At 36.8% G+C, this 26,620-nt stretch overlaps 1 pseudogene; it reads right to left on the bottom strand.

Annotated features, from left to right (window-relative positions):
* LOC131177880 (uncharacterized) overlaps positions 1–26,011 on the bottom strand; it is a 114,887-nt pseudogene extending 88,876 nt beyond the window's left edge.
* Between the last annotated feature and the right edge of the window lie 609 nt (positions 26,012–26,620).

A 26,620-nucleotide genomic window follows, 5' to 3' on the forward strand; every position in this document is an offset into this window, starting at 1 on the left:
TTTAGATATTGGATTTTATGATTGGAAACAAATTCATTGAGTACTGAAACACTTTAAATTGTGTGTTTCAATTGATAAGGATATTGAGAAGCATAAAGAACATTGAGTCAAGGCATAGGAGCGACTCAAATCAGGTTTGTGCACAACTAGTTTTTAACTGATTTTGTTCTGAATATTTCATATGATTAAATGACATTTTTCTTATGTATTATGTTTAACAAGCATTGGATTTAATTCAAAGATTATTGATTCATTGAGTACTGAAACACTTTAAATTGTGTGTTTCAGTTGATAAGGATATTGAGAAGCATAAAGAACATTGAGTCAAGGCCTAGGAGCGACTCAAATCAGGTTTGTGCACAACTAGTTTTTAACTGATTTTGTTCTGAATATTTCATATGATTAAATGACATATTTTTCTTATGTATTATGTTTAACAAGTATTGGATTTAATTCAAAGATTATTGAAATTGTTATAGTATGTATGAATTTAGCTTTGTGAAATGGTATTTCCACAAGTATTAAGCATTGTTGTGGATTGAATAAATTATATTTTGAAAAATTGTGATAGAACATGTTTTGAATTGTGATGGGCAATTTGCATGGAAAAATGCAAATTTATAATTTGAATTGTGAAGAGCATAACAAATTATTGGATATTGGAATTGACTTTGAATCGAATTGTATTGTGATTTATGCTCACTAAAAGGATTGTGATATTGTTTTATATCTCATTATTGATGCTTGACTATGTTATTACCCGTCTCTCTCATTTGTTAAGAAGACAATGGAGTTAGTTGTGTTTTGATTACCATGGTACGTGCACAGGCTTAGATTCTCCTCTTATTAGAGGTTAGATCTAAGTTTTATGTTATGGCCCTTTCGGAAGATTCATTATTGTGATGTATACTATGCACGATGATTCAACCTCCCCGACCATAGGGAGTTAGAATCTGATTCGACCTCCCAACCATTGGGAGTTAGAATCACCCCGAAGATGGCCCTTTCGGATTAGTCTTGCATAGTTAGTGAGATAAAGAATGGTTTTAAATAGTAAAGAATTGTGATTTCAATTATGATTTATGTATAATTGATTTTGTTGGAATTACCTAAAATGTTTGGTTGTGATTTGATAAATTGAATTTCACGATCAAAGTCATTTCATACAAATGATTGGCAATGAATAATTATTGGCAATGAATAATTTGATTTTTGGAATTTGATGAGTATCCTGATTTTCAAATTATTTGCTGTAATTTTGCTAAGGTATATTGAACTATGTTTTAAGTTATAGTTGTGCACCACTGAGTTCACCACTCAGCGATAGCTTTGTATGCGCAGGTGAAAAGAGCATAGAGCAATTGAGTAAGCTTCTTTAAAGAGACATTCAGATCAGCTCCAGGTATACCCATGTACACAGATTTTGATGTATGCATGTAATAATATGTATATAAATTATTTGAACAATTGCACAAAAACTCTTGTAAAATATTTTGGTATGTAATTAAATTATAGTAAATGTAAAATTGAGATTTCATTTACTTGTATAGTTTTGTAATATTAATTTTTAAGTCTTGTAATCAATGAAATGTTTCTTTTATGATGAGGTTGGTTTGAAAATGAAATGACTTGACTATTAAGATTGAGTTGTGAGATGAAATGAAGTTTATTGGAGTTGTATTTGGGAAAACATATGGGGAGTGTTTTCCTTTTCAGGTTTGAAGAATTGTTTTTTCAAAATACAGCAGGCACTTTGTGACACCCCTTATCCGTCTACAGTGTAGTCGAGCAAGATATGCCACACAGTGTGCCGGAGCACCAAATCATATTTCAATTCCTTTTTTTTTACTCATTTATTTACAATTTTTGATTAATTTGAATTTTTCGCAAATTTATAGAAAATCCGGCAGAGTGCCGGCTGTAAATTGAAAAAAAAAAAACAGTTCTTCTGAACCTGTTAAAAACACTTCCAATAAAATCATCACATCATTCTCAGTCAACCACCAATATATTCTCAACAATTTCTCAAATGACTTCAGTATCTCAAAATTTAATTCATCTCATATCACACTCAATTCAATGAGAAATGCTCACATTTATTACTGAACATAGTTCATAGATAATTACATCAAAAGCACAATTACATGAGTTTATAATATTCATTACATAAGTTTACAAAATACAAAATACAAAATACCAAAAGTGGCCTAATGTCCTACCAAATGCACTGTAAATGTGAGGTGACTCTGGACTCAGTATGCAGCTCTGAAAGTTCACCCGGTCTGATGTTTGCTGGGCTCCCCAGCTATGTTTCTAGTACCTGTGCATGGCAAAAGCGACGCGCTAAGTAATTCTGCTTAGTGGTGACAATATAAAATAAAATAACTAAAATAAAGTAAATATGCAGAATGTATGTTTATATTTTTGGTAGACTTAATTTTTGATATTTATTGCAGTATTATTCGATTAAAATTTGATAAGATTTATTATCATTGCCCGAGTAACCCATACTAGTTGAATGGACTAGATAAACGGGTAAACTGGCACTGGGTACTAAGTACCTCAGACCATCACACCATCGGTCACATTGTGTCCCCTGGTGTACAACAGAACAGCTAATAAGCCGTAATAATTATCAGGGATAAAACCCAAGTATAACAACTCAATCAACATAGCCAAAGGCTATTATGTCACAAAATGGCACGTGAGGCCATAAAATACAGAATGGCAAGAAGCCATATACAGTACTGCTAACGGAATCCTATTGGCATGCCAACCTATCCAAACCAATCTTGCTAGGTGTACTAGGGCATGTTACACTCTTAATTTATACAATTCTTGAAATTCAAGTTTAGGTGTTACTATTCATTTCATTAGTCAACTAAAATATTAACTTTTGCATAGACAATAGGTACATTGGTTTTAATACTCCCAACATACCACATTTTGCATTCTAAAATTGTTTGTATTGGTTGCCAATACCATTTCTAAGCTTAATGTTAATTATTCAAAATTTTAAGATTTCAAGCTTTGTGTTTACTGTTCCATTAGTTATTTTTGCAGTGGGAATTTGGCAAAATGGTCAACATGAAAGTTGTTCCTTATTTTGTCTTTACATTTCTTTTTTTGAATCACTCCATTTGGAGTTTTGTATCTCAAGTTATGGCCCAAAAACCACAACTGGCTGGATTACAAATTTTCCAGATTTTCTGGACTGACCAAATCTATAGTATTTTGAGCAATGATTGCATGTCACTTTTTGAATAAGTTATGGTTATAATTTGGGTTAGATTTCTTCATGAAAATTGTAGGTCTATAACTCAGCTTATTGCTGGTAAAATTTTAGGTCAATTGGACCCCTCTACACTGATTTATGGCCAAATGACTAAATACTATTCATTTGGTCATTTTGCCCAGGCAGAAACCAGGTCACCCGGATTAGGGCAATCTTTAGGTAAACTTGGTTTGGTTTTCTGGGCATGGTTTCTTCACCAAAGTTGTGCCATTATGTGTCTAGTTTCATGTCCAATTGACCTTGTACCAATTGAACCTCTACAACTCCAGTTATTGCTACTCAAACCTACTGGACTCATGCCTAATCCTGTAGGTCACCAAGGGCAGCCACACTAACTTCAATTTCCATTACACAAACCACTTCGTTTCTGATTTACACACATCCAAATGGTCAGTAATTGACCATTAAAACTTACTTTCACCATTAAATGATCAAGGTCTCAAATTCATGCCCAAACCCTAGCCCTAATATCTCAAGTCATGCATTTATATATCTTCCATTGTCCTAAGCAATGTATTGATGTTAAAGGCAGCCAAATTTCAATTTAACTCTAAGAAATCTTCAAAACTCTACTAAGTTCAAGGCTACCAAAATTTTGGGATGGGCATACACAAGATATTTATCAAGTCTCTTTACAAATTTACACTCATTTTCACTCCTCCATCATGAATGAAAAGAGAAAAATCAAGTTTAGTCACTAACCTCTAATGGAGCTAATCCAAAGCTTGTAAGAACTCTTCCTTTTGATTTCTTTTTGCTCCCAAAAGCTTTACTAAAAGGAAAGAACAAGAATTTGTGTTAGGAACTTAGGCTTTAGTTGGGTAAAAACCAAGAAAATCAAGCTTGGTAAAGCTTGGCTATGGTGGACAATGGGAGAGCATGGGTGACGTTTTTGAAGAAGAGAGAGGGCTGCTGAAATTTTCTAGAATTCTGCCTCCTTTTCTCTATTTTCAGTGGATTATAATTGTATTTCTTGAATTTTGATTGGCCAAATATTTTAATGACCTCATGCTTACATAATGCTTATGTAATAAAGCTAAATTTCTTTCATTTTCTTTTCTTTCCTTTCCTATTCATTTTTAAATAATTTTTCATCAATATTTGTTCATATTTTATGTCATATAATTCACTTACATAAATGGACAAGTTGGTCAAAAATCATCTCTGAAGACGAAATGACCAAAATGCCCTCCGTTTGGCTTAACGAGCCAAAATTGTGTGTACTGATTGATTAAATTTTCCTTGTGTTTTCTTAACATTTTATTGTCATTGAAACCCCAATAATCCTTCCCTGAGGTCCCAAAAATTATTTCATGAGGTTTTCCCTGGGTCTAGGGTTGCTAACGGCTTTCACCGTCATTTTCCCTTCGGGTTACTCATCACTGGGGTTTCGGCTCGTTTAACCTTAGTGTATTTCATTCCTAAAAATTTTTCTTGATTTTTATGAGCATTATTTGGTTTATTTATAACTCCTCACTCTAGTCTATGAAGGAACGGAAGCGTGAAAAACACAAGTTTATACCATTGAATTCAAAAATTTTCACCTAGGGTCACAAGCATCATGCAAGATTTATTTTTATCTATTTGATTTCATTGATAAACAACATATTAAAACTCTTTTAATATGTTTTTGGATTTGTATTTGCTATTTAAGATTTTAAAATTAATCAGATTAATTTTAGAACCCTAGATTAAATCAAGAATGATTACACTAACGTCTTGATGCACTGCAGCGTGTCTGTGCCTTTGAGATTCGTCTTCAGGACACCAGATGTTGTCCCTCTAGCTTGTCCACACCAAGAACACCTATGGCAGCCCTTGAACAGCTTCTAAAGCCTTTTCTATTAATTAAAAATTCAAGTTCTGCCTTTTACGAGATTAGAGATGTAAACAGGATACTAGAAACAATTTCTAGTGTTCTTAATTTAAGAGATTGATGGCTAATCTCTTTGAATTGATGAGAGATGAAGAAGAATAGAGGGAGGGCTGCAAAATGGCGTGACAAAGGAGTGTGGCTGCTGGTTATATTTTATTTTCTCATAACAATACTTAAATAGCTAGGTTAACACATTAAACCCTTGCCACATGTCACCCTTTGATTAGCTCTAGGTTTAAGTGACCCAATCACATTGTGCCAAGTGTCAAACCTATATTTAATCTTGATTTTAATCATCTTACATGATTAAAAAACATTTGGCAAGCTTATGTGTTATGCCATGTGTCACCATCTCATGGTGCCACGTGTCACACTGCAAAATGACCAAAATGCCCCTGTGTCTTAATTTTGAGTTCTCAACCCAAAATAATTATTTTTCTTCTTCTAATTAATTTATATCAAATATAAATTAATTAATTAATCTCTATTAATTATTTCTCATCAATTAAATTCATATTTAAACACTTTAAATATAAATTTAATTTATACTACACATCCAATAATCTAGATTTGGTTTCAAGTCATGCTAGGGACTTTGCAATTTAATTGCAAACCAAACCTATTTAATTAATCAATTAAACTCTTTAATTAATTAATTAAATCATATTTAAATAGGTGATAACTTGTGTATGTGTGTGACTTACTAGGCTCATCACTAATTGGCAATGAGACATGATATCAACTCTTAATATCATCAGAACTCTTTCTTACCATAAATGATTTCTCTAAATCATTTTATGAACCTCATAGACCATGGTTAACACCTAGCATAGCATGCCATGGCCACCCAATTAGTAATAAGGTTTACCTTAAATGAACCTATAATCATATGTTACCATGCACTAGAATCTCTCTATTACAAAATCCCAACTCAAGTTGGAGTCATGGTTTATGTCAAACTCCATTTGCTATGAATATTATGTTCTCTTTTAATTCCAGTTCTCGATTAAAAAGATTTTCTCATCAGAAACTGTTTTCTGAATAAATCTATCTGTCCTGGCCAGGAACTTGAAACATCAAGAACAATTAAATGAACATAGGATTTTATCTCTATTTACTTAGAGGAACAGATTCCATCTTGATCAACACCTACCTCCATATATAACTAGTAGGAGCCAACACATGCCCATATACCCATACACAGTACAAGTATGAAAGCAGTATCAAACTCAAACTACCTATATACAAGATAACTGTGCTATCTCAGGTCTAAAGATTATATGCACTGATATGATTTATGACAAAACATTGACAAGAGTAAACTCCATGTGCTTGTCATAAGTGTCACTGGTTCGGCCTACTTATCATTTATAAGTGCCTATCATGTTTGTTATATGGCATGAGACTCACCATTCCATCTTATTTATATCTCATATAAATAACTTGGGAACAAACATGAATACAATCTTTCTGGATAAGTCATGTCCTTATTATGAAGTATCCTCGATTGTGAACCTATTTATGATACTTCGTGCTAGAAATATTGTCACTCATATTCTTAACAACTTAAGAATAATATTTCTAACAAAATATCAATGGACCTTTTCTATTACACATAAATATATTATGTAAACGGAAAAGTGGAAATGCCTTTTATTAATAAAAATATGTACAAGATACATACTAAATGATATGCTCTAGGGCATACTACTAACAGTCTATTCATAATTTCAAATATTCTAGCTGCCCAGACTGACATTGGTCTCCTGAACAGTAGATTGTATGGACTAACTAAAGTGAGGATGTTACAACTCTTTCCCTCTAATAAAAATTTCGTCCTCGAAATTTACCTGATGCAAACAGTTGAGGAAACTGTTGTCTCATAATCTCTTCACTTTCCCAAGTTGCCTCTTCAGTGTTGTGGTGCCTCCAAAGCGCTTTCACCAGTGGAATTTGTTTATTTCTCAGTTCCTTCACTTCCCGAGCTAGGATCCGTATGGGTTCTTCTGCATATGTCAAGTCCGATTGGATTTCAATCTCTTCCATGGAGATGACATGTGAAGGGTCTGAGCGATATCTTCTTAACATAGAAACATGGAATACATTATAGATTTTATCTGGTTCTGGTGGTAAAGCTAGCTGATAGGCCACTGGTCCCACACGTTCAATGACTTCATATGGGCGAATGAACCTAGGGCTTAACTTACCCTTTCTTCCAAACCGCAATACTTTCTTCTACGGTGAGACTTTAAGAAACACTTTATCACCAACTGCATACTCTATCTCTTTTCTCTTCAAGTCAGCATAAGATTTCTGTCTATCTGAGGCAACCTTCAAATTTGCTTTGATTATTTTCACTTTCTCCTCAGTCTGTTTCACCAGGTCTGGTCCAATTTGTTACACTCATTTCATATAGGCATTTTAGGGTAGTTATGCATTCATTTTGCCCTTATATTTTAGTATATTTTATGTTTTTAGCTTTATTTTAGCTTTTTTGTTAAACTTTAGATACTTTATATTTGATTTTTATAATTTTGTTATTTTTGATAGGATTTTGTGGCAAATTGAAGATCAATGAGTGCATTAGGAAGTGATTTGAAGAAATTGGGAATTCTTTAAGCATGGAGAAAAGTTGAAGAAATCAAGCTTTGAAAGGGCAAGTTAGCCAAAATTTGCTTAAGACTTTGCTTATGATGTTGCTTAGGGTATGTCATATAAGCTTAACCTTAGGCCTGTTCAAGCTGAAAGTCAAGCGTGGCTTAAATCCAACATATTCAAGTTTTTACTCCACAACCTGCCGAGAATTGCTTAAGATCCTGCTTAGGGTAAAGCGACAGTGCTTAAGGTGCAGCTGTAACACCCTCCTGGTAGCAACTCCGTACATTCTACTATTCCGGTGACCGGTGTCAGTCCGGACAGCTAGAACGATCGGAAAAATATTGAAACTAAAGTAAGGAACCATAATTAACTCAAATATTAATAAGAAAAATTTAGGAAAAATTTTAGAAATAAAATATAACCAAGTCAAATGAGCCGGTGCCCAAGCGATGGGTAACCAGAGGGAAGTTGCGGTTCTCGCAACTAGGAGCCCTAGACCCGAGAGAAAATTCATAAAATAATTTTTGGGACTCCAGGGAAGGGTCATTGAAGTTCCTATGGCATTAGAATGCCAAGAAAATATTTAGAAAAATTTTTCAATCGGTACAGATAATTTTGACCCGTTAAGCCAAACGGAGGGCATTTTGGTCATTTCGCCTTCAGAGACGATTTTGGCCGACTTGTCCAGTTGAGTAAATAATTATTATGACACAAAATGTGAATAAACATTACTAAAAAATTAAATTGAAAATGAGTAGAGATGAAAAGAAAAGAAAATGAAAGAAAATACCTAATAATGACATCATATGATGTCATTAAAAACCTATCCACCAATCACAATTTGTTAAACTCATTAAAAGAGATAAAAGTGACCAAAAATTTGAAAAACCAATCTGCATCTTCAACCTTTGGGCAGCCTAAAAAACGTTGAGAGAGAGAGAGAGAGAGAAGAGGTTCCACCATTAAAGCTCCCTTAAGCTTCATTTCCCACTTCAAACCACCTCAAAACCTTGTCCTCCCTTCACCAAAAATTTCCCTTACCACTAGAGCAAGACTTGGGCAGCAATTAGAAGAAGAGAAAGTGGAAGAAAGTGAGGTGTGAAGAAGCTTAGAAAATCACCAAAGAGGTTAGTGCCATAACCTTTGCTTTTACATCTTTCTAATCATGAATTCGAGCTAAGTTAAGTTAAAAATTTGACAAAAATTGAATTAATGAAGCATGGTTATATTCCATGAAGTTTTAGCAGCCTTAACATGAGTTAGGGTTAGGAGAAATCTTTGGTTTAAAGTGACATATTGCTGCCCCTCTTATAAATTATATGATTAGTATAGCAAATTAGGAGTGAGATGCATGAATTGGAGGCTTGGTCAATTAGGGTTAGGGTTTTGGAGAGAAACTTGGACCTTGCTTAGGTAATGGTGAATGAACATTTTAATGGTCAATTAGTGACCATTTGAGGTAAGTTGACCATGACTTAGAGTGAATTATAGCATTGCAAACTGGTTTGGTATGCTGCCTAGGGTAACCAGCAGAGTGGCTGTGATTCCAGCCCACTTGGATAGCCATATCTTTGGCTGTGTAGGTTCAATTGGTATTTGACCAATTGGACATGAAACTAGACACATAATGGCACAATTTTGCTGAAGAAACCATGCCCAAAAGACCAAAGCAAATGGACCAAAAACTGGTCCCAATCCGGATACCCTGCAAACAGAATCTGCAGAATGACCAAATGAACAGTAATTGTTCATTTGGCCATAACTCATTGTAGAATGGGCCAATTGACCTGAAATTTTTACAGCAATAAGTTAAGATATAGACAAATAATTTTTATGAAGAAACCTACCCCAAATTATGACCAAAACCTATCCAACAAGGCAGTGGCAGTCACTGTTCACTGCACTGTAGATATGGTCAATTCTGCAGTTTTGAAATCCGGCCAGCTGTGGTTTTTGGACTATAACTGGAGCTACAAAACTCCAAATGGAGTGATTCAAAAAAGGAAATACAACTAGACAAAATAAGGAACAACTTTCATGTTTACAATTTCCTCAAATTCCCACTGTAACAGTCACTAATGGAACAGTAAAGTTGGGGTACAAAAACTGAAAATTCTGCTCCCTTAGTGCTAAGCTTAGAAATGGTATTGGTGATAAATTCCAACAAGTTTTGAATGCAAAATGTGGTACATTGGGAGTGTTAAAATCAATGTACCTATTTTCAATCCAAAAGTCAACATTTTTGTTGACCAATGAAGTGAATAGCGACACCAAAACTTGAAATTCAAAAATTGAAGAATTCAAAAGTATCAAATGCCCTAGTGTACCTAACAAGATTGGTTTGGATAGTTTGGCATGCCAATAGGGTTCAGTTAGCAGTACTGCACATGGCATTATGCCATTCTGTGATTTTATGGCTTTTAGCCATTCTGACCTTGTGTTCATATTTGGCCTTGTGCCTATTGTCATTACAGCTTGTTAGCTGTTCTGTTACACACTGGGAGATACATACGTGACCGATGGTGTGACGGCCCGAGGTACTAGATACCCAGCGCCAGTATACTCGTTATCCAGTCCAGTCGTTCAGTATAGGTTACTTGGGCAACCAAAAGAATGAAAGTGGATAAAGTTAATGAAGTAAATGATTATAACAAGTACAAAACCAGTAAAACATCGATACATTCAATACATATTTATTTTCTGCTATTTCCTTTCATTTTATTATTGCACCACTAAGCATTATTGCTTAGCGCGTTGCTTTTGCCACGCGTAGGTTCCGAGAGATCTTGATCGAGAGCCCGTGAGACCGCATTGGGTGAGACTATCCTGCAGCTCTGCATAGTGTCCGTGTCACCTCACCATCCACAGTGCATTGGTAGGACACTAGGTTTCATTTTGGTATTTTGTAACTAACTTTTATTTTCTCATATGTAATTAAACTTATGAAATGTATTTTGATGTTCATGTAAATAATGAGAATTGTGTTTGTGAATGGAAAAGTGAATGTTTATCTGTGATTTATACATGATTATCACATGAGATGAATGATTGAGAAATGAAATTGAAAAATGTTGAGATTTTGATATTGGAGTTTGAGATGATTGAATATGATTATTGGAAGTGTTTTTCACAGATTCCGAAGAACTGTTTTCTCCATTTTTAGCCGGTACTCTGCCGGATTTTCTATAAATTTTCGGAACCCCAAATAAATTATAATTTCAATAAATAACTTAAATAAATAATATTTCACAAGTTATATTCAAAACTATGATAAAAATTAATTAAGGTAAAATAGAGTGTGCCGGTACACCGTGTGACATCGCTTACTCGGATATACTGTACACGGGTAAGGGGCGTCACATTTAGTGGTATCAGAGCACGGTTTAGGCGTTTCTGGGCCTAGATTGAGTCCATACCATGCATTGCATTTGTAAGAATCGAGGTGACACTAATGCAGATCTGTTTGTCTTTCTTATTTTGAATAGGATATGGACCCTACATCTCAGAGGGCAGTTGAGGAGGAAGTGGAGAGTCATGCTCCACCTGCAGCAGCTGAGACTGGGGGTATGGGAGAACCTGCTCCGCCAGCTCAAGCGAGCACCTTTCGGCCTCCACAGGCCATGTTCCAAAGAAATTGCTGAATTTTTCAAACAAATGGCTGGAGTAATGCCACCACCACCACCACCTCCACAACCAAAATCACACCTGGAAAAATTGAGAAAGTTTGGAGCAGTGGACTTCTTTGGCAAGGGAGAAGATGATTCTGTTGCAGCCGAAAATTGGTTGAACAGAACAGGCAGAGTTTTAAAACAACTCCACTGCACTCCAGAGCAAAACTTGGAATCTGCTATATCCCTGCTGCAAGACGATGCATATGAATGGTGGGATACTGTGTCGATGAAGTCTGACCCGAAATAGTAACTTGGGACTTCTTCCTCTCCGAATTTAAGATGAAATATGTGGGTAGTGTATACCTGGAAGAGAGAAGAAGAGAGTTTATTAATCTGAGGCAGAGACAGCTGACTGTGACTGAGTATGAAAAGGAATTTGTTCGATTAAGCCGCTATGGAAGGGAGATAGTCCCTAATGAGGCCGAAAGGTGTAAGAGATTTGAAGAGGGATTAAATGACAACATAAAGATCATGATCACTGCCTTGGGAATCACCGACTTTACCAAGTTAGTGGAAGCTGCAATAAAGGTTGAAAAGGTTAGAATAAGTGAGCAGACCAGAAGAGAGAGACAGCAGAAGAGGGGCCCAGGTCAGTCCAGTTCATCTCCTGCATTTGGGAAGAAGTTCAAGGGTCCACACCGCATGAGTTGAGTCAACCACAAGGTCAGGGTTAGTCTCAGGGGCCCAGGCCACAGTTTACACCTAGGAGAGGTCAGTCCACACCATCAGTGGGCAGCTCTCCAGGGATGGGGTTCAGGGGACCAGCCCCAGCATCTTCTGCATATCCACACTGCTTGAAATGGCATAAGGGGGAGTGTTGGAGAGTGACTGGTGCCTGCTTAAGATGTGGGTCATGAGCATCGATTGAAGAAGCGTCCCACGAAGAACTACTACAATCGCTCCAACACAAGCGAGCAGACACTGCTCTGCACCACAAAGAGGTAGGAAATCTGGCAAATCTGAGGCAGTGGGACCATCACAGAGGCCTGCATCTGAGCCAGCAGAGAGGCCTGATAACAGACCACCTGCCAAAGCCTATGCCATGAGAGCCCAGGAGGAGCAAGATGCCCCGGACGTCATCAGGGGTACGTTCTCTCTCTACAATACACCTGTGCATGCATTGGTGGATCCAGGATCCACTCATTCATACATCTGCATCAACCTACCCGTAGAAAGGGGGATACTAGTAGGGAGAGTGACCAAGACATTACGGTCACTAATCCATTGGGCCACAGTGTGGTAGTGAACAAAGTGTACAAGGGTTGCTGTTAAGGATTGAGTATGAATTCTTGGCGGACTTGATTGAGTTGCCTTTCCATGAGTTTGGCGTGATTTTGGGAATGGGTGGTTGTCACGTCATCGTGCAATAGTTGATTGCAAATTGAAGAGAATTTCTTTGAAAACTTAGGGTAATGAGATCAACATTGTGGGTGAAAGGATGATTTCTTGTCCAATGTCATCTCAGCCACAGTTGCAAGAAGAATGATGAGAAAAGGCTGTGAAGCCTACCTAGCACATGTGGTGGATACTAGGCAGGCTAAGCCAAACCTGAGTGACATACCCACAGTAAAAGACTTCCCAGATGTGTTTCCTGAAGAATTACCTGGTTTGCCACCAGAAAGGGAAGTTGAATTTGCTATTGAGACAACTGTAGATCTGACACCCATTTCCATTGCTCCTTATAGGATGGCACCCAGAATTGAGGAGTTGAAAACTTCGGTTGCAAGAGTTGCTTGATAAGGGGTTCATACGCCCATGTGTCACCATGGGGAGCTCGGTCTTGTTTGTGAAAAGAAGGATGGGACTTTGAGGCTATGCATCGATTCTGCGATTGAATAAAGTAGTATGAAGAACAAATATCCGTTGCCTAGAATTGATGATCTGTTTGATCAGTTGAAGGGAGCAGGAGTATTTTCTAAAATTGATCTCAGATCAGGGTATCATCAGTTGAGGGTGAAGGATGCAAATGTGCCAAAGACTGCATTCAGGACCCGATATGGGCATTATGAGTTTCTAGTGATGCCCTTTGGCCTAACAAATGCACCAGCAGCATTCATGGACCTTATGAACCGTATCTTTCATCCACACTTAGATCGGTTCGTAGTGGTCTTTATTGATGATATTTTGGTGTATTCCAAGACCGAGGAAGAACATGATGAGCATTTGAGGATTGTTACGCAAACCACGAGAGAAAAGAAGCTGTATGCTAAGTTGTCCAAGTGTGACTTTTGGTTGAATGAGATTGCATTCCTTGGACACATAGTGTCAGCTGATGGGATTAGGGTGGATCCCAAGAAAATAGAAGCAGTGATGGAATGGAAGCCTCCCAGGAATACAACTGAGGTCAGAAGCTTCTTGGGGCTAGCTGGGTATTACAGGAGATTTATGAAGGGATTTTCCTTAATATCTGCTCCAATGACCAAGTTGTTACACAAGAATATCAGATTTGACTGGAATGACAAGTGTCAGACCAGTTTTGAGAAGTTGAAGGCTATGTTGACAGAGGCACCAGTGTTAACACAGCCAGTGTCAGGAAAGGACTTTGTGGTCTACAGTGATGCCTCACATAATGAGCTAGGGTGTGTATTGATGCAAGAGGGAAAGGTGGTCGCTTATGCTTCCAGGCAGCTAAGGCCACATGAACAGAACTACCCTACCCATGATCTAGAGCTTGCAGTAATTATCTTCGCACTGAAGATATGGAGGCATTACTTATATGGTGAAAAGTGCTACATTTACACAGACCACAAAAGTCTAAAATATTTGCCAACTCAGAAGGAGCTCAACCTTAGACAGAGACGATGGATTGAGTTCCTGAAGGACTATGATTGTGTAATTGACTACCATCCTGGGAAGGCAAATGTAGTTGCTGATGCTTTGAGCAGAAAATCCATCACAGCTTTGAGATCATTGAATGCCCGTCTATCTTTGGTTCGAGATGGAGCTATTTTGGCTGAGTTGCAAGTGAGGCCAAACACATTCTGCAGATTTTAGATGAGCAGAAGGTAGATGAGAAGCTAATGGTTATTATGAGCAAAATCTCAGAGGGAAAAACAACTGACTATGAGGTGAAAGCAGATGGGTGTCTGTACTACAAAGGAAGACTGTGTGTACCAGATGATGGGGAATTGAAGGCGATATTCTAAAGAGGCACACACGGTGCATATGCTATGCACCCGGGAAGTACAAAGATGTATAATGATCTGAAGCTTGATATTGGTGGCACTGGTATGAAGAAGGACATAGCGACTATGTGACTAAATGCTTGACATGTCGGCAAGTCAAGCAGAACATCAAGTTCCATCGGGTTTGCTCTGACCTATACGCATACCGAATGGAAATGGGATCGGTCACCATGGATTTTGTAAGTGGTCTACCTCTCACCCGGAAGAAACATGATGCGGTATGGGTGATAGTAGATAGATTGAAGTTAGCACACTTTACGTCGGCTAGGGTGACTACTCCTTTGGAGAAGTTAGCGGTGTATATCAGTGAGATAGTTAGACTGCACGGAATTCCACTTTCCATCATATCTGATCGAGACCCAAGGATTACATCGAGATTTTGGAAGAAGTTGCATGAGTCCTTGGGTACACAACTCCACTTCAGCACAGCATTCCATCTTCAGACGGATGGGTAATCCGAAAGAGTAATCCAAGTAAACAATTGAACCAATTGAATTAATACAACTATTGAACTAAAATGATAACAATAACATGAAATATATGTCAGGTCCTTGAGGATATGCTAAGGAGTTGTGTCATTGAGTTTGAGGGAAGTTGGGATAGATACCTCCCACTGGCAGAATTTGCATACAACAATAGCTACCAAGCTAGCATCCAAATGGCCCCATATGAAGCACTGTATGGGAGGAAATGTAGAACTCCAGTGTGCTGGACTGAATTGGGTGAAGACAAACTGGTAGGGCGGACACAGTGAAACAGACTGAGGAGAAAGTAAAACTAATCAAAGCCAATCTGAAGGTTGCCTCAGACAGACAGAAATCTTATGCCGACCTGAAGAGAAAAGAAATAGAATATGCGGTCGGCGACAAAGTGTTCCTCAAGGTGTCACCGTGGAAGAAGATATTGAGGTTTGGAAGAAAAGGTAAGTTGAGCCCTAGGTTCATTGGCCCATATGAAGTCATTGAACGTGTGGGTCCAGTGGCCTATAGGCTAGCTTTACCACCAGAGCTGGACAAGATCCACAATGTGTTCCACGTGTCCATGCTCAGAAGATACCGCTCAGATCCTTCACATGTCATCTCCAGGGAAGAAATTGAAATACAACCGGATTTGACATATGAAGAAGAACCTCTACGGATCCTGGCTCGGGAAGTAAAAGAATTGAGGAATAAGCAGATTCCACTGGTGAAAGTGCTTTGGAGGCACCACAACACTGAGGAGGCAACTTGGGAAAGTGAAGAGACGATGAGGCAACAGTTCCCTCAACTGTTTGCATCAGGTAAATTTCGAGGACGAAATTTAAATTAGAGGGGAAGAGTTGTAACACCCTCCTGGTAGCAACTCCGTACATTCTACTGTTCCAGTGACCGGTGTCGGTCTGGACAGCTAGAACAATCGGAAAAATATTGAAACTAAAGTAAGGAACTATAATTAACTCAAATATTAATAAGAAAAATTTAGGAAAAATTTTAGAAATAAAATACAACCAAGTCAAATGAGCCGGTGCCCAAGCGATGGGTAACCAGAGGGAAGTTGCGGTTCTCGCAACTAGGAGCCCTAGACCCGAGAGAAAATTCATAAAATAATTTTTGGGACTCTAGGGAAGGGTCATTGAGGTTCCTATGGCATTAGAATGCTAAGAAAATATTTAGAAAAAATTTTCAATCGGTACAGATAATTTTGACCCGTTAAGCCAAACGGAGGGCATTTTGGGCATTTCGCCTTCAGAGACGATTTTTGGCCGACTTGTCCAGTTGAGTAAATAATTATTATGACACAAAATGTGAATAAACATTACTAAAAATTAAATTGAAAATGAGTAGAGATGAAAAGAAAAGAAAATGAAAGAAAATACCTAATAATGACATCATATGATGTCATTAAAAACCTATCCACCAATCACAATTTGTTAAACTCATTAAAAGAGATAAAAGTGACCAAAAATTTGAAAAACCAATCTGCATCTTCAACCTTTGGGCAGCCTAAAAAACGTTGAGAGAGAGAGAGAGAAGAGGTTCCACCATTAAAGCTCCCTTAAGCTTCATTTCCCACTTTAAACCACCTCAAAACCTTGTCCTCCCTTCACCAAAAATTTCCCTTACCACTAGAGCAAGACTTGGGTAGCAATTAGAAGAAGAGAAAGTGGAAGAAAGTGAGGTGTGAACAAGCTTAGAAAATCACCAAAGAGGTTAGTGCCATAACCTTTGCTTTTACATCTTTCTAATCATGAATTCGAGCTAAGTTAAGTTAAAAATTTGACAAAAATTGAATTAATGAAGCATGGCTATATTCCATGAAGTTTTAGCAGCCTTGACATGAGTTAGGGTTAGGAGAAATCTTTGGTTTAAAGTGACATATTGCTGCCTCTCTTATAAATTATATGATTAGTATAGCAAATTAGGAGTGGGATGCATGAATTGGAGGCTTGGTCAATTAGGGTTAGGGTTTTGGAGAGAAACTTGGACCTTGCTTAGGTAATGGTGAATGAACATTTTAATGGTCAATTAGTGACCATTTGAGGTAAGTTGACCATGACTTAGAGTGAATTATAGCATTGCAAACTAGTTTGGTATGCTACCTAGGGTAACCAGTAGGGTGGCTGTGATTCCAGCCCACTTGGACAGCCATATCTTTGGCTGTGTAGGTTCAATTGGTATTTGGCCAATTGGACATGAAACTAGACACATAATGGCACAATTTTTCTGAAGAAACCATGCCCAAAAGACCAAAGCAAATATACCAAAAACTGGTCCCAATCCGGATACCCTGCAAACAGAATCTGCAGAATGACCAAATGAACAGTAATTGTTCATTTGGCCATAACTCATTGTAGAATGGGCCAATTGACCTGAAATTTTTACAGCAACAAGTTAAGATATAGAAAAACAACTTTTATGAAGAAATCTACCCCAAATTATGACCAGAACCTATCCAACTAGGTAGTGGGAATCACTGTTTACTGCACTGTAGATATGGTCAATTCTGCAGTTTTGAAATCCGGCCAGCTGTGGTTTTTGGACCATAACTGGAGCTACAAAACTCCAAATGGAGTGATTCAAAAAAGGAAATTCAACTAGACAAAATAAGGAACAAGTTTCATGTTTACAATTTCCTCAAATTCCCACTGTAACAGTCACTAATGGAACAGTAAATTTAGGGTACAAAAACTGAAAATTCTGCTCCCTTAGTGCTAAGCTTAGAAATGGTATTGGTGATAAATTCCAACAAGTTTTGAATGCAAAATGTGGTACATTGGGAGTGTTAAAACCAATGTACCTATTTTCTATCCAAAAGTCAACATTTTTGTTGACCAATGAAGTGAATAGTGACACCAAAACTTGAAATTCAAAAATTGAAGAATTCAAAAGTATCAAATGCCCTAGTATACCTAACAAGATTGGTTTGGATAGTTTGGCATGCCAATAGGGTTCAGTTAGCAGTACTGCACATGGCATTATGCCATTCTGTGATTTTATGGCTTTTAGCCATTCTGACCTTGTGTTCATATTTGGCCTTGTGCCTATTGTCATTACAGCTTGTTAGCTGTTCTGTTGCACACCGAGAGATGCATACGTGACCGATGGTGTGACGGCCCGAGGTACTAGATACCCAGCGCCAGTATACCCGTTATCCAGTCCAGTCATTCAGTATAGGTTACTTGGGCAACCAAAAGAATGAAAGTGGATAAAGTTAATGAAGTAAATGATTATAACAAGTACAAAACCAGTAAAACATCGATACATTTAATACATATTTATTTTCTGCTATTTCCTTTCATTTTATTATTGCACCACTAAGCATTATTGCTTAGCGCGTTGCTTTTGCCACGCGTAGGTTCTGGAGATACTGATCGAGAGCCCAGTAGACCGCAGACTGGGTGAGACTATCCTGCAGCTCTGCATAGTGTCCGTGTCACCTCACCATCCACAGTGCATTGGTAGGACACTAGGTTTCATTTTGGTATTTTGTAACTAACTTTTATTTTCTCATATGTAATTGAACTTATGAAATGTATTTTGATGTTCATGTAAATAATGAGAATTGTGTTTGTGAATGGAAAAGTGAATGTTTATTTGTGATTTATACATGATTATCACATGAGATGAATGATTGAGAAATGAAATTGAAAAATGTTGAGATTTTGATATTGGAGTTTGAGATGATTGAATATGATTATTGGAAGTGTTTTTCACAGGTTCCGAAGAACTGTTTTCTCCATTTTTAGCCGGTTCTGCTTAGGGTACGGCTTAATCCTAAGCAGCTTCTTAGCAATTTTTAGCCTCTGGTCGCACTGTCTGCTTAAGGTTAAGTAGACCCTTAGCAAATCTCGACAGACTGGTATAAAATGGGTTTTCTTTCTGCTCATGCATGACTTCTAGCTTGATCTGTGCTGCACCTTAAGCACTGCCGCTTTACCCTAAGCAGGATCTTAAGTAATTCTCGGCAGGTTGTGGAGTAAAAGCTTGAATATGTAGGATTTAAGCCGCGCTTAACTTTCAGCTTGAATAGGCCTAAGGTTAAGCTTATATGACATACCCTAAGCAACATTATAAGCAAAGTCTTAAGCAAATTTCGGCTAGCTTTCTCTTTCAAAGCTTGATTTCTTTAACTTTCCTCCATGCTTAAAGAATTCTCAATTTCTTCAAATCACTTCCTAATGCACTCATTGATCTTCGATTTGCCACAAAATCCTATCAAAAACAATAAAATTACAAAAATCAAATATAAAGTATCTAAAGTTTAACAAATAAGCTAAAATAAAGCTAAAAACATAAAATATACTAAAATATAAGGGCAAAATGAATGCATAACTACCCTAAAATGCCTATATGAAATGAGTGTAACAAATTCCCCCAAACTCAAACCTTTGCTTGTCCTCCAGCAAATTAAAACAATTAATGCAATTTGGGGTACCTTACCTTAAATTTATGAAAATTACTTATCCAAACTCTCAAGCTTACCTTTAGCCATCAACAAACCATATACCCACTTTCAAGATACAAAGAGTTTAATCCTCACCAAAGTTATCACCGCTTAGCCTTGGGTCAATTATCCATATCATCAAGCCCAAACCACTCAATCACAAAGAATAATCATGCCTAAATAGACTATAGGGTAATCCACAAACTAAAGTGTCTCAAATAATGATGGAAGTAAACGAATGGATTAATGATATCACAATCCCATAGGCAATTCTCCTATTCCAATCTCCACTAATGTAGCAAAATACCATCAAAAGATCAAAATGACTTTCAACGGTTATAATGGGGCCAAGGGGGTGATAATGTGGCTAACAAGGAAAGGATAAAGGTAACAAAATATGAGAATAATCAAATTATTAAAAGATCAAGACACACAAAAATTTATTTATTTATTTATTTTTTGGAATCAAATGGGGGAAGGAGCTTTATAACTATTCACCAATGCTAGCGTATAATTTTGAAGCTTTTAGAGGGACTACATAAATAACATTGACTTTGAATTATAATTGTCCCTTTCAATTCACCCCCAAACTCATTTCTTTGTGTACTTGGGTGGTGAATTACTTTACATACCATAATTGAATTTGCTAGCCTTTTTATTTTAGTCACTTCTCCCAACTAATTGTTATATTTTTTTTTTCTTTTTTTTTTTTATGTGTATCTATCACTCAAAGAATTATTCTCATGGAGGGTAGGTAAGTGTTTGGATTTATGGCTAGGCATTGATGTGGGTTCTAAAGGAATAAGAGAGATAAATGTAGGCTCAAATTGGTTCCAAAGGGAAATTTTAAAGTGAGGTTGGCTAAGGCTAAAATATGGGTTTAAAATTCAAAGAATGCCTAAATCATTTCTTTTTCAAGTGTATGCTATGATTTTGCCTTGAAAGGTTTAGAAAGATTGTTCTAGGATTGGTGAGACATCAATAAGCTACTTCTCACCCTAGAGTTTTCTCTAGGCACTCAAAGTCAATGCAATTGATTGGGTAGCCCTTGGCTAAGAAAATATAAACTAAGGCAAGGATCTAATAACTTTGCACCTATCTAGAACTTTCAATCCATCAAACCCTTCTAAAAGTAAGCTTAATTGCTCTTCAAAGCAACTCTCAATCCTCTAAGGACAAGGTAAAAATTTATTTTTATGATATGCATGATCCTAAAATGAATGCATAAATCAAATTAAAATTAAGTGTAATCTATATGAAAACTATATGCAAATGTATGTGTATGAGTATAGACATGTGTGTGGTATATGTATAAGTATATGGATTATCTATATATGGATGAATGAAATGCAATAAATGAATGAATGAAAATTTTAAAGAAAATTTTAAAAATTTTGCAAAAATTTTGCCCTCACCCCCAAACTCAAATGAAACATTGTCCTCAATGTCTAAAATGAATGCAAAGATGGGCAAAATTGTGTGAACTAATTAATTAATGAAATATATACAATTGGGGATTAAATCAATATAAGCTCAAGAATTCTAAAATTAGCTCAAAATGATATTAACAATGAAGTTTTAGAGAGAAAAATGTGAAAAAGTATCCCAAATGTATGAATTTACACTGCTTAAGATATTGCTTAACCTGTTGCGTAGGGTAAGCAAAAGCATAAGCATTGGCATAAGCATTGGCAACATACCATAAGCATAAATAGTAAAAGGGTAAGCTGTTACCTCAAAATGATGTTAAACATATGCAGCTCAAAGGAAATTGTGCAACTCATCAATATCAACAAAATTAGGACTGAATAAAAGATAAAGTACAAAAATAATGTGCAAAAAGATGAAAACGTGTAATGAAATAAGATCTAACAGTTAAATCAAAAATTAAACCAAAAAGCATTCATAGAATAACTATATCAATATTAGAAGATAAAATAAAATAAACTAAACTAAAGGAAATGAATGCAAATATAATCATAAAAACTAATTACCAAAGTATTACAAATATTACTAAAGTTTGAAGATTAAAATAAACAGATTACAAAATAAACCTAAAACAGAAACTAAAAGTAAATTGAAGAACTAAAACTAGTACTAAACTACTGCTACTGTTCAAGCTCTGCTGTCAAGGCTTTGTTGCTGCATAAGGGTCTGCTCCAGGTTCTGCAGTAGGTTCATTGTGATCTGTAGCTTCAGAAGCAGTTTCCAAATTTTCTGTGAGGTCTTTCATTTCCTGAAGCATGTCTTGGCCCCAATGATATAAATTGTTATAAGATTGGGCCAATTTCTTATAAAGCTCCAACATTTGAAGTTGTTGCTGCTTCTGCTTCTTTTTAAGAGATGAAAATCTCTTTTTAAGTTTCTTTTCTAACTTCTTCTTTTGGTTGACCTGCTACTGACCCATGGTATCAATTTTAACTTCTAAGCTCTTCAAGGTTGCAAGGATATCTATGGTATCAGGTGAAGGAATAGATGGTTGGACAGTGAAACTGGCTACTTTGGATTCCAAGGATCTTAGGAGGGACAAAATATCTATTGAAAATTGCGGGGCAGTGGCTGTTTGGGGTTCTGCTGATGCAAAGGTATTTATTTCTGTAGTACCACTGGCATCAGCATGCTACTGTAATAAAACATAAGTATGTCCTACTTTCTCACAAAGATCCATGTGTAGCAACATTGTGTTGTCTATAAATGATTCATCAGACACTGGCAGTAGCTTATATAGGCTAGCGTCAAAGCTAAATGAATTGGCTATGACAGTTATATAGCCTCCAAAAACTATGCTACTTTTGGTATACCTTGTGACAGTTTGGTGCCAATGAGTAGCTAGGAAATGGGCTATGCTAACTTGTTTTTTCTCCTTGATGCACCATAAGAAAAATAAGTCTCCAGCACCCACAATGCTGTTACTGTGTCCCCTTCCTAAAACAGTGTAAGAAATAAATCTATGGAGGTATTTCAACACATGATCGACTATCCTAGAGGCTTTTGATGTCCTCTGTCTGTAATAACCCCCATAAGGTGCAATTTCCTTCCAGAACTGAACAGAGTCATAAATGGTTTATTGCCACTCAATACTTTTATAGCCCGAACCTTGAAAACCAAAAATTTCATTCATAGAATCCATGTCTAACTCCCTATCAATGCCAGCACATCGAAAACAGATCACATCCTTATGCTCAGGTACTGTTGGTTTGAAATTCAGCCTTAAGGAACTCAAAAATTCCAAGGCCAAATCCTTGTACACTGGCTCCCTAATCCTAGCAAACTTAGTCCAGTTGACAGCATCTAAGTAAGCAAATACAGAGTTATAAATGCCTAACTCTTTTAAAATCTGCTCATCCATATATTTGTTTGCCAAAATAGGCTTAGAAGCTAAACTCTCATAAGCATTTTTCATATCCATATCTTTAAAAGCCCAAGGTAATGGAGAAAGTACCTCCTCTATATCATTGGCAGATGACGCAGGTGCTGCTGGAGCAGTGGCAGGCTGGGGAGAGTTTAAGGGTGACTGAGATACAGGGATTTGAACCGCTGGTGATGAAATTTGCGATGAGGACCTAGTTCTTTTACTGACTGGTTCAGAGGGAAGTTGAGGTGGAGAGTTTAAGTCCAAAGGAATAGAGGGGTTTCCTTTTCTTTTTTCGACAGTGGCTTTCTTGGGTCTACCCGCAGCCATTTTGGTTTTACCTTTAGATTTGGTTTGAGTTAGCGCGAGTTCAGACATTGGTTCTTGAAACTGAGTTTTGAAAATGGGTGTTTCATTTTGTGGCTCATTTTGTGGCGAGAGGGGGGTCGGCAGAATGAGGGTTGGTGTTTGGTTTTAGGGTAGTGGTGGTGTTTGCAGTGGTGGCGATTGAGGTAGTGGTGGACTAGGACTGGGGTTAGGGTTCGCAGAAAATGAGGATGGAGTGGCCATTTTCGATTTGACAGAGCGCTTGGATTTTTTGGGTTTGTGGGTGGACCACATCTTGGTTCTCACCATTTAATGAAGAGAAATAAACTCTTCAGCTTCCTTAGAAATACCGAAAAAAATGGTGGAGGGGGGGGGGGGGAATAGTGCTTTGATTTATTGGGAGTGAGGGTGAGGGCTTCATAAAAAAAAAAGGCAGAAATTTTGGGGCATTTTAAAATGTAGGGCAGACATCTGGCAATTTGGGTTATGCTTGGGGTTAAGCAGAATTTTGCTTAGGGTTCAGCAGAATTTGCATAGGGTGTAGCTTAGTAAGCAACATCATCAGCAAGTTTCAGCATGTTTTGAAAAAATTTGTGGTTTTACTTACCAAAAATAGTCCAAATAATATGGAATACTATCATGACCCTCAGCAATTACCAAATACACACAAATACCATAAAATTGAGGAATTTAAGCTCATCATCTCTTAGAACTCATCAAACATAACATAACCATGAAGGGATTTGAAAGGCAAACAACTTAAATTAAGCATGGATTGTAATTACCTTTCTGCAAACCCAACGAAATGGTTTGATTTCCAAGCTTATACCCAAAGCACATTTTCAGCAGTATTTGAGACAAGTTTCAGACATTCAAAAATTGCAGAAAAGACATAGAAATTGACTTCTTAAGCAGCATGAACAGTAGCGTGAACAGTAACAAAAATTAGCAGACTACAAAAACTAGCAGCAATTCAAACAAAAATATGCAAATTCTAATAGACTACAAAAATTATATATACACTAAAAGGTAAAACTTAACAAACACTATTTTTGCACTTTAATAAAGCTCACATCAGTCCTAAATATCAAAATTGATCCTTATTTAAGTTGCATTTCACAAAATTTACACAAGACACAAAATTAAACATGTGCTATCAAGTAGATTGCAATATCAGCAATTTAGCACAAGTTTAAAGGTGTTACTGTTCACAAGTACTGGATAAAGTGCATAATTTTGCTTGTACTTGCTCCCTTTCAATTCTTTCTTTTTGCTACATGTGTTAATTTGCCCAATCTTCATGAATGACCTACAAAAGATAAACAAATGTCACTTTTGAGTTTAATGAGGGTAAAAGCTGAAAATGAACTGAAATAAAAGATTAATAAACTATAAAAGTATACGCTTGGGTTGCCTCCTAAGAAGCGCTTGTTTAAGGTCTTAAGCTTGACCTTCCACTCCAAATCACCTAAATATCCCCAATTGGGGAACCAAGCCATGAAATCTCTACAACCTTTTGTGTGGGTTCTCCAACAATATAATGCTTTAATCTCTGCCCATTAACTTTGAAAGTCCTTGAGGTTTCATTCCCTATCTCAACAGCTCCATAGGGGTATACCTTTATAACAGTGTAAGGCCCTGACCATCTTGACTTTAATTTTCCGGGAAATAACCTTAACCTAGAATTATATAAGAGAACAACATCACCTTCCTGAAATTCTTTCCTCCTAATATGCTTATCATGCCATCTCTTAGTTCTTTCCTTATAAAGCGTGGCATTTTCATAAGCATCCAATCTAAGTTCCTCAAGTTCATTTAGTTGTAGCATTCTTTTTTCTCCTGCAGTTTTTAAATCAAAATTCAGTGTCCTTATGGCACAATATGCTCTATGCTCCAACTCCAAAGGTAAATGACAAGCTTTCCCATAAACCAATCTAAATGGGGTGGTGCCAATAGGAGTTTTAAAAGTTGTTCTATAGGCCTAAAGAGCATCATCTAACTTTAGTGACCAATCTTTCCTTGAACTATTCACTGTTTTCTCAAGAATTCTTTTCAACTCTCTATTTGAGATCTCAACTTGACCACTAGTTTGTGGATGGTAGGGTGTTGCAACCTTATGCTTTACTCCATATTTTTATAATAATCTCTCAAATTGATGGTTGCAAAAATGAGAACCTCCATCACTTACAATGGCACGTGGAGTTCCAAATCTTGTAAAAATGAACTTTTTAGGGAATTTAATCACAACTCTAACATCATTAGTTAGAGATGGTATAGCTTCAACCCATTTGCTCACATAATCTACTCCAACTAAAAAGTATTTGTGTCCAAAGGACGATGGAAAAGGTCCTATGAAATCAATGCCCCACCCATCAAATAGTTCCACTTCTAATATATTTTGGAGGGGCATTTCATCTCTCTTCGAGATATTACCCATCCTTTGACACCTATCACATGCATTTACAAACTTTTCTCACATATTTAAACATATGTGGCTAAAAGAACCCTGCTTGAAGAATTTTTTCTGCAGTTTTTGTCACACTCATATAACCCCCATAAAGTGAAGAATGGCAATCTTTAATAACATTTCCTATCTCCTCATCAGCTAAACATCTTCTAATCAATCCATCTCCACATCTCTTGAACAAAAATGGCTCTTCCCAATCGTAATCCTTCACATCAAAAAAAAATTTCTTCTTTTGCTGCCATGTTAGGTCAGGTGGAAGGATTCCACACACCAGATAGTTCACGAAATCTGCATACCAAGGGGGTTTTTGCACTCATGATTACTAATAGTTGCTCATTAGGAAAATAATCATCTATTGGGGGCTCTTTTCCCAAATTATCTCCTTGTTCTTGCCTCAATCTAGACAGATGATCTACTACCACATTTTCTACTCCTTTCTTGTCTTTAATTTCTAAGTCAAACTCTTGAAGGAGTAGCACCCACCTTATCAACCTAGGTTTGGCCTCTTTTTTCTGAAGGAGATATTTGATAGCTGCATGATTTGTGTATACTATTATCTTAGACCCCATAAGATAGGACCTGAATTTATCTACTGCGAATACCACTGCCAAAAACTCTTTCTCTGTAGTAGAGTAATTTATTTGAGCATCATCTAAGGTTCTACTTGCATAATATATTGCATACACCTTCTTATCTCTCCTTTGTCCCAAAACAGCCCCAATGGCATAATCGCTAGCATCGCACATTAACTCAAAAGGTAATGACCAATCGGGTGGCTGCATAATAGGAGCAGATATCAAAGCTTCCTTTATCCTGCAAAAAACGTTCATACAATTAGTGTCAAAATGAAATTCCACATCTTTACTCAATAAATTGGTAAGAGGCTTAGAAATCTTAGAGAAATCCTTGATGAATCTCCCAGAAAT

The sequence above is a fragment of the Hevea brasiliensis genome, chromosome 2 (genome assembly GCF_030052815.1).
Source record: "Hevea brasiliensis isolate MT/VB/25A 57/8 chromosome 2, ASM3005281v1, whole genome shotgun sequence".
NCBI lineage: Eukaryota > Viridiplantae > Streptophyta > Magnoliopsida > Malpighiales > Euphorbiaceae > Hevea > Hevea brasiliensis.